General features: G+C 48.5%; 1 pseudogene; it reads left to right on the plus strand.

Moving 5' to 3' along the window:
- The first annotated feature begins 4,914 nt into the window (after window positions 1-4,914).
- LOC144275118 (GTP-binding protein Rhes pseudogene) lies at window positions 4,915-5,541 on the plus strand (annotated as a pseudogene).
- Window positions 5,542-9,050: the final 3,509 nt, after the last annotated feature.

The following is a 9,050-nucleotide window of genomic DNA, read 5'->3' on the forward strand; positions in this document are numbered from 1 at the left end:
TTGGCGTCACAGTTCCCAGTAGTTGGTCATTTGTTAGGGAGGGTGAACTGGTTCAGCCCCTCCCTCCCCCCCACTCCGTCCAGAACCACTACCCCAAACTCAAACCAAACATTTTGGGAGGTTCAAAAAGTTTTGTTCACCTTAAATGCAGCCTCTGCCTTTCCCAGCTCTGGCCAGTGCGTGAGTCTAAACCACTATTATAGCAGTTTCGTTTACACCAAACAGCTATAAGCATTCATTGCCCTGGTTAATTTACAATCAGTTAAACGCATGCAGCTTCTGGGTGTAGACTAGGCCTGCGATTAATGGATTTAGATATCCAAATCTCGGGAGACTTTGACAATGTCAGCCTAGGTCTCGTGGAAGAGTCGTTCTGTGAGAGATTTTCCCAGCCCCTGCTTTGCTGACCCCAATAGGCTGCAAAACACACACATTTTTTGGATCCTCTGACCCTTTCCTCACCCAAGTCTGTGTCCCACCGAGGGACTTTTCAGGAATTAAAGTAGAAAAGAATATGGCAATGCTCCTGAAAGTCACTGACTTTAAGGGGGGCTTATACGCAGAGGCCATTCATGAGCAGGCCCTGATTTTATATACTGAGCCAGAAGAGTTTTTGAGGTCATCACCTACATCAAACTACAGTAAAAAATGCCTCAAGTTACATCAGAGAGACCAGGTGGGTGAGGTAATATCTTTTATTGGACCAACTTCTGTTGGTGAGAGAGACAAGCTTTTGAGCTTACACAGAGCTCTTCTCCAGGGCCTGTAAAAGGTATCTCCTCAGGTTACATCAGGCTTTTAAAAATTAATCACTACAGCCCTAGGTAAGTGGCAAGGATGAGATTTGTATCACTGTTGGCTTTAGGACAGGCACCATCTGTTTCCCTCTTGTAATTTGGATGGGAACTTAGTGCTTCTGAAAGGTGCTGGGCTGCAATCAATAGGGAATAAAATCCTTTATTTAGCCACAAAACAGGCACAGCATGCTAAGCACAAGTGTCCACACACTGACCTGCCAATATGCCTTAGATTGTGCCTCTAGGTACCATCCCTCCTCTCGGATTAAGAGAAGAACTCAGGCTCCAGGCTCGAGCTAGGCCTTAGCTGTTCTACAGAGAATGACAATTATTAGCACCAATTAGGCTGCTCTTACCAGAGTATCAACTAGAGGCATCAATTGAGATTGGGGGGTCCATTGTTCTGGGTGTTGCTGCACACACACAATTATAGACAGTTGCTGCTCCAAGGAGCTGACCATCTAAAAGGCAAGACAAGACAAAAGAGGGGAGGGAAAACCAGCACAGTGGTACAACCAGGAATAGAAGCCAAGTCCCTCTTTTTCTAATCCAGTCCCCTAGCCACTGGGCAACAATAGCCCTCGTTTGTGAGGTGTACATTGCTCTGCTGCACCCAGAGGCCCGAGTGCCCCAAATTCACTTCACATAGCCACTGACAAGGCATCAGCTGGTGATGAGTGGCTGGTGACCAGTCTACTCAACTGCTCCACCCTCTGCTAGGATAAAGGTCACAGAAGATGCATTGAGGAGGCAGCTGACTGGAAAAGGGGTGCATGCCACTGGTCCAGATTGAATTAAGGTGAATTGACAGAGGCCAGGTGCGGTCTACTTGCAACATACCTGGCCACTGGCAGCTCTGTTAGCCTCTCATTTATAAAAACTGGACTCAGCCAATATAAAACACAAAGTCTCTTTGGTTACAAGAAGCTGCAATAGGAGAATAGTTTCTGCATTCCCTACCCCAATTTCTTACTTTTCCTTACGCACAAACCCACATCTTTTGCCTTTGTTCTGTTGCTGGACATAAGCCAAGATGGAATAAGATGTTAGCACAAAATGCCTCTAGAAATATTCATTGCTCATCACTTAACAAGATTACCTCTGAAATCCTCCATTGCTTTGAGGGAGATTTAAAACCTTTCAGGCGTGCAGTAACCATGGCAGCACTGATGCAGGAAATGAAAGGAGACAATCAATGTGAAAGATCATTCATGAAGATCTAGTCTCTGTGTGAGAGTGAAATGGAGCTGGGGAGATTTTCCTCTGCACCATGTTTCCTTGGTTAATACCGTGAAACATTTTTTCAAAAAATCTGTACAAGTTACAGGTGTATGCTGCTAACTGGAGTGAAGAAGCTCTTTAAAAAAAACCCTGCAGTATTCTATAAGGAAGGTTCAAAATACCAAAGATAGCAGTGGTCGTACTGCGCTGTTGCATATTGCCAGCCATGTGGAAGATTTGTTACTGTTTCATTCCTCCTCCACCTGTCATCTTCTCCTCCCACATGCGAAAAGGACACCCCCATGCACACACACCCACACACGCACACACAGCACCAGCTGGATCAAACTGGAATGAGTTGTGTTGTGACTATGAGGTGGACCAGAAGGCTACCACACTCATTTCACTTATGCCCAGAATTCAGATGAGTCCTCCAGGAACAGATGTATCATGTATAATTTCCCAAGATGTCTCCTCACACCTCCTTTCAGCTCACACTTCCTCCGAGGTCAGGTTACTTAGAGAGGTAGGATGGTTTTGTGGTTTAGTGACCTCACTGGAAGTCATAAGACCTGGGTTCTGTTCCCCTCTCTGCCAGAGACTCCTTGTTTGACCTTTAGCAGGTCCTTTAACTTTTCTGTGCTTCTGTTTCTTCACCCAGAAAAGAGGGATCATGACACTTACCTACCTCATTGGGTGTCGTGAGGCTGAACAAATATGAAACCTGGAGCTTTTTCGATGGAAGACACTGTGCAAGTGCACAGTACTGTTATAAAACCACATCTTTTTAATAAGGGGTTGTGAATTCGCACCTATGCAGTGATTGCAATTACTATACATCCTCACCAGGTTCTTACTGGGATCTTCTTGTGACTGAGATATACAGCATTATGTCCTACACCCAACCAGGAGAAATGATAAAGGAATATATTTAATCTTCTCCCTTTGCATTTTTTATATTTATTGCAGTTTTTTTTAAAAAAGGTACACAACCCAAAGTTTTTCTAAAAAAGGCCAGACATTCAACAGCATCATTTTCCAAAGCCTAAGCAAGAGCATTGGGTATGTAACTTTATGGAAAGTGTTTTGTGACTGTTCCCTTCTGTATGAGCTGAGTGGGCTAGGTTCCTCGCAAAGGCCAGAGCGGGTAAGTTAACATTGTGATTTGCAGAAGGAAAGGCACTCAGATGTTGTGATGATGGGCAGTATGGAAGTGCAGAATGACAGACTGAAAAGGAGAGAGAGAATATGTGCATGTACGTCAGTGTGTGCAAAAACAGCAGTGTGCCTCTAGCTCAGCAGCTGTGTCTCACACACCCTCCTAGAAGCTCCAGGTGTGGGATGGGATTGCTGTAGTGCTATTTACTAAAGAGGCATCAGGGTCTGGATTTTTGCAGGAGATTGAGAAAAGCTGCACTTCTTTGTTTAACTGGTAGAATTTTACGGAGTGGCATAAAAAGAAAATAAAAACCAAGCTGGATCCAGCATAACCCAGGGGCCAGAAACGTCGGCTTGCAGTGCTGCAGCTCTAGTTTGAAAGCATGTGAAATTTTAGGTGCACTAGGAGCTGGTACAACTGTTTATTTAGACAGAGTTTGGGGGTTAAAAATTGGCTCCAGATACCAAACGTGTTTTTCCAGTACAGTTGGGTTGGGATGTAGCAGGGTACAGAGTTTTCCAGTGGAGCAGGAGTGGCTACTTATGCTTTATAATTTGGAGTGAACAATTTGGGGGTTGAGCCAAATATTGTAACGATCCAGGTTTTGCGACACTCATGTCCTCAGATGGATCAGTGTCCAGAATGTTTTGATCAGCAGAAACAGCTACACTTCTTCTCTGCTCATGTGGTATATTTTGGTTGGTGATGGCCAAAAATTAGGTGGATCTGGCAGGATACATGTGCCACATCTGGGTTTTTGCCACACTCGTACCACAGCCCAAAATATTTTGCAGCATGAGGAATGGGCTACCCCTGTTCTCTAGATAGGCATTAGAATGTGGGGGACCCGGACCAGGTCAAAATTTGGCTGGATCCTGGTGCTGAATCCAGGGTTTGGCAGAATCATGCTCTGGGATGCATTGCAGGTGAGGGGCGAGGAATGGCATTTGGTGCTGTAGAAGCAGTTACAGTTGCTTTCTCTATGTTGATGATACAATTGCAGGAAATGGGAACAGAAATTGGCAGGGATGCAGGTAGAGGCTGTTTTTACCTTTTTCCAATACTCACAACCAGCTGGTAGCACACAAGCCACAAAGCAAAATGTCACAGAAACTCAGCAGGTAATTTCAAATAAAGCCCTGGTCTGTCCACACACAATCCTCCAACAGGAGAGAGGAGCACTGAGGGCTCAGAACTCTCACTCTAGTTCATTGGCACTAATTCGTTGCTCTCGGTGAGTCTCCATCTCCAAGGATGACATAAGGGCAGCTGCTAAAAGGCAGCTAGCTCCCCAGAGCTACAAACAGCAGCATGAGCCGAGTGTGATGCACAGCATTGCTGAGCCTCTCCAGGGCTGGGGATGGCTTTCAAGGACAGATCTCAGCGGATTGGCTCAGAGCATCCTTCTCTCCCCCTCCCCTATTATACTCCCAACTGCAGAGATTGGACAAGCCTATGACACATGTTGAAGGGGAGTGTGAATAAATGGTGAGCCGAGCTGAGGGAGTGGGGAGACAGCAGTGATCCAGATCCAGCCTGGAGAAGTTTGCAGGCCACTCGAGAGTAGCAACAAACTTGGAGAGAGATGTGCAGAGCTCATCCATGAAAAGCGAGGGAGACACCAGGCTCTGAGCTGCAGAGGAAGGAGACCTGCAACCCTGGGTTGCAGACAGCTTCAGCCAAAGTTGGATTTGTAGCTTTCCTCCCACAAAGTCCCCAGAGCTCCAGTGTGCAGCCATGTCCCTGGCAGTGAAGGAGAAGAACCACGTGCGTCTGGTCTTCCTGGGTGCGGCAGGCGTGGGCAAGACAGCCCTGATCCGTCGCTTCCTGCTGGACACTTTTGAGCCTAAGCACCGGCGGACAGTGGAAGAGCTGCACAGCAAGGAGTACGAGGTGAGCGGGGCCACCATCAAGGTAGAGATCCTGGACACCAGTGGCAGCTACTCCTTCCCAGCCATGCGCAAGCTGTCCATCCAGAACAGTGACGCCTTTGCCCTGGTCTACGCGGTGGATGACACAGAGTCCTTCGAGAGCATCAAGAGCCTGCGGGAGGAGATCCTGGAGGTGAAGGAAGACAAGTTCCCCCCCATCGTGGTGGTGGGCAACAAGGCAGAGGCCAACAGAGAGAGGCAGGTGCTGACTGAGGATGCCCTGTCTCTGGTGGAGCTGGACTGGAACAACCGCTTCCTGGAAGCATCGGCCAAGGAAAACGAGAATGTGGTGGAAGTCTTCAGGGAGCTGCTGCAGCAAGTCAACCTGCCCAGCCGGCTCAGCCCGGCACTGCGCAGGAGGAGGGAGACCTTCCCAAAGGAGAACGCACTCAGACCACCCATGAACAAGACCAACAGCTGCACTGTTTGCTGAGCTGGGCCAGGCCAGGAGGAGGAGCAGCAGGATGGACTTGAAACTCAGGTGGGCTGGGTAGAGATGAGGCTGCAGCCACTAAAGTGGCACCCCTCCCCCTCCTGTTCCTTACCCAGCCTGCTAAGACTGTTAAACTTGTAGATCAAATGAGGTAGGGGCCCGAGTCACTTTGACTCAGCTGGCCGGGGGCTGGAGAGGGGGAGTGACTGACCATAGGGAGCGTTCAGCAGCAGTCTCCGAAAGGCAGGAACTGGGCATGCCTGAGTCACTGAAGTCTGTCTTCATGGTGCTACACAGGGGTTTGGGGCGGAAGGAGGGGGGGGCGTGTAGCAAGGGACAGAGGCAGAGAGGAGAGAGTGTATATTTAGAGAGGGGGCTCAGTTAGGAAGCATGTTGCATTTGTGAAGCCTTTGAGCGTCCATCATGAGAGTTAGTAAATACCTTATGTCCCTGAAGCTCTGTGGTACAAGGGGGAGCAAACGAGGGAGTCTCTTCTGTCACATGTAGTGGAAAGCACACACATGCACCTGTGAATCCGTATTGTTTCTCACTGGTCCCAGTCCCGTGTTGGGTTCTTGCTCACCAGCCCCTAACCCTGTGCATTTGTACACATTTTTGTACAAGCTTCGTTTACAATGAAATAACCAGTGTCCAAGGTAGTTTTGATTTTGCACTTTGGGTAGCATCACAGAGCACAAGGCAGGGCAGTCTGTGAACAGTCTGGTTTTTATTTTGTTCTTTTTTAAAGTTGTATCCAATTAAAAAAAAATTACATTGCAAACTCAAGGTGTGTTTTTCTTCTGCTCTCTGAAAAGTAGTACCAGCTGTGATCCGTACCCAGCCGGACCTCTGATCACTGTGTTTGCATTTTCTCTTCCACACGCTGTCCTTATCTGGTGGCTTCCCAGTACTTTATGACACTCACCCTCCCCTCCCCTTTTATGGTTTTTCCTGGTAATTTAGCCACTAACATTTTACCAGGCAGTGAGCAGCTACAAACAAAACAGCACTCCTCATATCAAAGTATAACAAGAATGAAGCCATTAAAAAGCATTTGATCTGCTGAAATAAAACCATAAACACATTAAAATGAAGGTAATAAAAGGAGTGGGAGAGGAGAGGCAAGTGGCAGGTTTTGCTGTGATTTACTGCATGCTCCGTTGATTTACCCTCCCCTCTTATACATGCTATTGCCAGAATTTTCAAAGGTGCATTTTGTCTGTAAGTGGGGCTAGATTTTTTCTAAAAAATTTCAGCTCCGCTATAGGCACCTAGATAAGTGGCCAGAATTTTTAGAGGGGATCAGCATGATGGGAGCTGAGCTCTTGGGAAAATCTGGCCACCGGTGTGACAACGGGAGTTGCCAGGTGCTGAACTGTATGGCCATATATATATTGCTTTCACTAGACAACTGTGTAAAGACTCCCTCCTCCTGTCACAATACACCGATTCACAGATGGCCGGGTGAGTCATCAGTCTAGGCACAACACGCCCATCATTGTTGTGCCCAGATAGGACCATATGCTACACCAGAGCCTTTCAAAATGAATACCTCCATTTGTGAATAAAGGACCACACACTCAGGGCCTGACTTACCCTTACGAGCCCCTAGGCACAGAATCTGCAGCACCCCCCTGCCTACAGCTGACCTTCAGGTTTTCAGTAAAAAATGAAACGAAAAGAAATGTAAACGATAATTTAAATACAGTAGAACCTCAAAGATACAAACACCAGAGTTATGGACTTACCGGTCAACCGGACACCTTGTGGAACCGGAAGTAACCAATCAGGCAGCAGCGCAGACCCCCCCCCCCCCCCGAAAAGACAAATACTGTACTGCCTCTGGCCTTTAGCCCTGAGGCTCACAGCTTCAGCCACTAGGGGTTGGGGCTGGAGCTGCAGGGTGAGGGGGAACTCAGGGCGCCAGGCTTCTGACCCGTGACAGCACTGGGGCACAGTGCTTTAGACCTCCACAGTTCCACTGCCGGTTTCAGCCCCACAGCTCTGTTTATGCCTTCAGTCCTGCAGAGGGGGCTGGGGCTCGGGGCTTTAGCTATGAGGGACTTGCCGGTTTCCACTCCAGTGTTCCCCCCATAGCTAAAGCCCTGAGCCCTGGTGTCCCCCCTCCCCCCGCTCCGCTGAAGCAGGGAGCAGATCCATGGGGAGCCCCAAGCCCCCCACGAGGCTGAAACTGAGAGCGGAGCTGAAGCTACTCCCTGCTGCCCAAAGCCCTGGTGCCCTGACAGTCAGAATCCCTGATTCTTCTCCCCCCCAGCCCAGAGCCGTGACCTTGCCCCCCACCAACCTGCGGCTGCAGCCCCACCCCCCCCTTGTGGCTGAAGTCCGTAACCTCTTCTTCAGAGTTAGGGAACATTTCAGAGTTACAGACACCTCGGGAATGGAGACGCCAGCACCCCCAGGCACATGCTGACTTTGCCTAATTGGAAATCCGGCCATGCACATACTGCAACAGTAAGGTGACAAACAGCTACACACCCCAGGTCCACTGTACCCAATGCAGTCAAGCTGGGAGACACAGGTCACCTCTCTGAGACGGATGGGACCACCTGGCATTTCCCAAAGTGCAGCTGAATGTAAAACTTCCCAAGGCCAAAGCAAATCAGAACACAGAGGCTGGTACGAGAGAGAGAGAGAGCGTGCAATGGCCCACAGCTCTGAGCTGGGTGGGCCAGAGAGTAATATGTCCAAGGATTAGGAAGAGGGGGTGCATTGACTGGCTGGGCAGCTAGACGGAGGGCAGGGAGAGCTTCATATAATGCTGACCCTTCCTCTAGCAGGACTGAGGCACTCACAGGCACTCTCCTTTACAGTGCACAACAGGCTAAAACACTCTGATCTCCTGTCTAGGTTTTCCCTTTTGTTTCCCTTGCTGCTGAGTTGAAGTCACTGTCAGAATCTCTCTTGAACTTTGGCTGTTAGGTAGGATTTTGGTTTTGTTTCTAAATTGTCTTTGTATGATAAGATTTCTGCTCAGGGGCAGGCTTGAAAGATAAATGCTAGCTTAAAGCAAGTCAAGTGCTGAACGTGAAGAGTGTGTAGTCTCCAGAGAGATTCTAATGTGGGAAGGGGGCTACCAGTAATGAACACTAACTTTGCCTTCAGAGGGTTTTGGATCAACCCCTAGAATGCTGATTTCCCAAGCAGACAGTGGCTGAATGTCAGCAGAATTTTACGCAAGCAGATGAGAACCTGAGCTTAGATCTGGGACCCTTCTCCCCATCTCCCCCCCCCACAGTAGCAGGGATTGGAGGATGTGAGTGTAACCCTTCTGCCAGGTGGAGCGGGCAGCAACCTGGACCAGGTTCAGAAACTAGGGATTCCTTTTCAACAATACAACACAGAACCGGCTCGAGCCCACATCACCCCTGAGTGCCTCTGAGAGGCAATACTTCCCCACTTGCAAGCACAGAGTCTGAGTGTAGAAAAGAAATTTTTAATGAAAGGAGAGAAGTCATCTGACATTAATTAGGGAAAATGCCTCAAGCAGG

The sequence above is a fragment of the Eretmochelys imbricata genome, chromosome 14 (genome assembly GCF_965152235.1).
Source record: "Eretmochelys imbricata isolate rEreImb1 chromosome 14, rEreImb1.hap1, whole genome shotgun sequence".
Taxonomy (NCBI): domain Eukaryota; kingdom Metazoa; phylum Chordata; order Testudines; family Cheloniidae; genus Eretmochelys; species Eretmochelys imbricata.